Below are 2,809 nucleotides of genomic sequence, written 5' to 3'. Positions count from 1 at the left end.
GGGAAGTTACCCCCCCCCCCCCCCCCGAAAAAAAAAAAACACTCCAAACTTTCTGTTAGTATTCTGAAATGGTTGGATGATTACTTGTTTAGGGTCCAATTGGAAAGCCCATGAAATGACAGTACCCCACCCCTTCCCACAATTGATGAAACAAGTATTAATCTTCGTTCATAGGGAAAATTGCGATTGAACAACAAATTATCCTGTATTTATGTCCTTTCTGCCGCTAGGGTATTGGATATGTTGAGAGAGAGTTTGATTATCAGACCTAATTTAAAAGGCTTTATTATTGTTAGGATTGTTTCTTTTGAAATGTACTACTAGGGAACTCCCTGGTACTATTTTTCAGACAATGAAACTTCATGATTTGTACAGCATGTGAGAAGAAGATTGGCTCTAATGGGTTTGGTCCACTGTGTATTGAGTGGTCGGGTGCTGTATGGAACCATTTAGGGGCCTTTATACACCTCCTGATGGATTGAAAGTGGAAATGAGAACAAGAAAGAGAAAGAGAGGGGGGGGGGATCGAGCAAATGAGTGAGAGATTGAGAAATGAGAGAGAGGGGGTTGATTGGAGAGGGAGTTGGAGAGGGTAGGTAGAAAGAAAGAAAGAAAGAAAGAAAGAAAGAAAGAAAGAAAGAAAGAAAGAAAGAAAGAAAGAAAGAAAGAAAGAAAGAAAGAAAGAAAGAAAGAAAGAAAGAAAGAAAGAAAGAAAGAAAGAAAGAAAGAAAGAAAGAAAGAAAGAAAGAAAGAAAGAAAGAAAGAAAGAAAGAAAGAAAGAAAGAGAGAAAGAGAGAAAGAAAGAAAGAAAGAAAGAAAGAAAGAAAGAAAGAAAGAAAAAGGAAAGAAAGGAAAGAAGGAAGGAAAACAGATGGATGCAGAGAGAGGGAGAGAGAGATGGGGGGGAAGGGGGAGATAATGGGGGTAAAAAAAAGGCAGATATAGAAATAGAGGGGGAATGAGAAAAGGAGAGATGGAAAATGTGATAGTGAAAAGATGGTAATAAAAAAATGGAGGAGAGTGGGGAGGAAAGAAGTAAGAGGGAACTAGAAAGATGAAAGAACTTTATAACATAAGTAAGAAATGGGAAAGAGAAGAAGTAGAAAAGCATAGAGAGAGTGAGGGATGAAGAAATATGAAGTAGAGCAAGAAAATAGAAGATGAATTTAGCCATCTAGACATGTGTTCCAGGTTGCCGTCGGCAACTGGTGATACATTTGACCCATTCCAAGGTATCCCTAACAGGTTTGATTGAATGAGCTCATATCGCAGCAATGCAGGTGTGCATTAGGGGCAATACCACTGGCTGAGTAAATTGGGAGTAGACTGGTATTACCGGTATCAATGGAGATTGTGGTTTTCTGCATTTTGTTGATCTTGTGTGCGGTCCAAACCAGCCGACTGACAATATTGTCAATTGCCATTTGTGTGTGCGATGCCTGCAAGTGGAAGTGGAAGTAGGTTTTCTGTAGTAGGATATTTCCAGGTAGGCTTTTAGGGCTTTAATTTTCTCCTCTGGAGTACTGTGGATTTTAAAGAAAGTGGATAGATGCATTTCATTGATACCGTATGAGTTGCTCTGTGTAAGTAATGATATTTCATACTTGTGAGATGGTACATGTTTATGATACCATGTAGACTTGTGATTGTTTACTGATTTGTATTCCATTTGAAGGTAAACATAGCATGTGTGGGAGACTCGGATACAGTCTGCAGTAAAGTTCAGGTGTCATAATCAAATTTTTGTTCTGCTTCTTTCTGATATATATGTAAACAACACCTCCATGTGAATAATACTTGTGCTTTTTTGCTGATCCTACGTGTAAACCTAGTAGTTTAATAGTACTGGCTGGTTTGAACCACCATGCTGTTCTTGCACCTTTGTGGGTTGATAGTGGAATCCTTTAGCCAAACTTGAACCAAATATTTCTTTCTTCCTGTAAATGTGTATTCTTGGTCAAGATGTAGTCTACATGTATATCATCAGAAGGTTTATAATTCTGTGTCTTTAGTTTACAGATGCAGATTACTGTATTTGCATTTTTTAATAGTGATTCTTCGCTGCAAATACTTACATGGGTGCCGGGGGGGGGGGGGGTTGTACTCGAATTATAACATGATACCTAAGATGTGCCGCGCCAACTCGAACATAGAAGACTCTGGAACTAAATCTTGGTCTTAAAATGGGGGTCTCCGGAACGGTTCTTGGATCAACGATTGCTAAAAATGCAATGCTCCGGAACTGACCACATCAAAAAAGGGGGTCCCCGGAACTCATTAGATTGTAGGCGTAATTGGTAGTGGCTATGGAAAAACTGCGCGAGCGTCTTTTTATATTCATATCGAGCTTGCGAAAGCTAGCTATGGGGAGCTTCGGGTGCCCGGTGCTATATGGCTCTGCGCCTATCAAGCTCGCCACTCCGACCGGCTGTGTAATCATAATGGGCGTACATTGGAACGAGAAATAACAAATTCGAGGGTCTCCGGAACAGGAAAATTAGGAATTTCTATGGATTTCTGAATTGGTGATGCTCTGGAACGGCTGAAAATGAGGGTCTCAACCGCGGCACATAGGTATCATATCATACATTTATTTAATAACTTTTCCCCTTGATTTCCAGATCTTCTCCTTCTTCTGATAACATGTGATGCTCATATACACATTAACGAGAGTGGTTTAATCTATTTCTATTTCCACTTGTTTTAAGTTTCAAAACTAATGAATATACTGCTTTTATAATATCATATGGTTAACATGGTTAATTTATTGTAATTTTCCCTCATCTCATCTCTTATTTGTTTCTTTTTG

Source organism: Lytechinus pictus, chromosome 14 (genome assembly GCF_037042905.1).
Source record: "Lytechinus pictus isolate F3 Inbred chromosome 14, Lp3.0, whole genome shotgun sequence".
In the NCBI taxonomy this organism is placed as follows: Eukaryota; Metazoa; Echinodermata; class Echinoidea; order Temnopleuroida; family Toxopneustidae; genus Lytechinus; species Lytechinus pictus.
The sequence above is the reverse complement of the archived record's forward strand: the minus strand, read 5'-3'. Positions refer to the sequence as shown.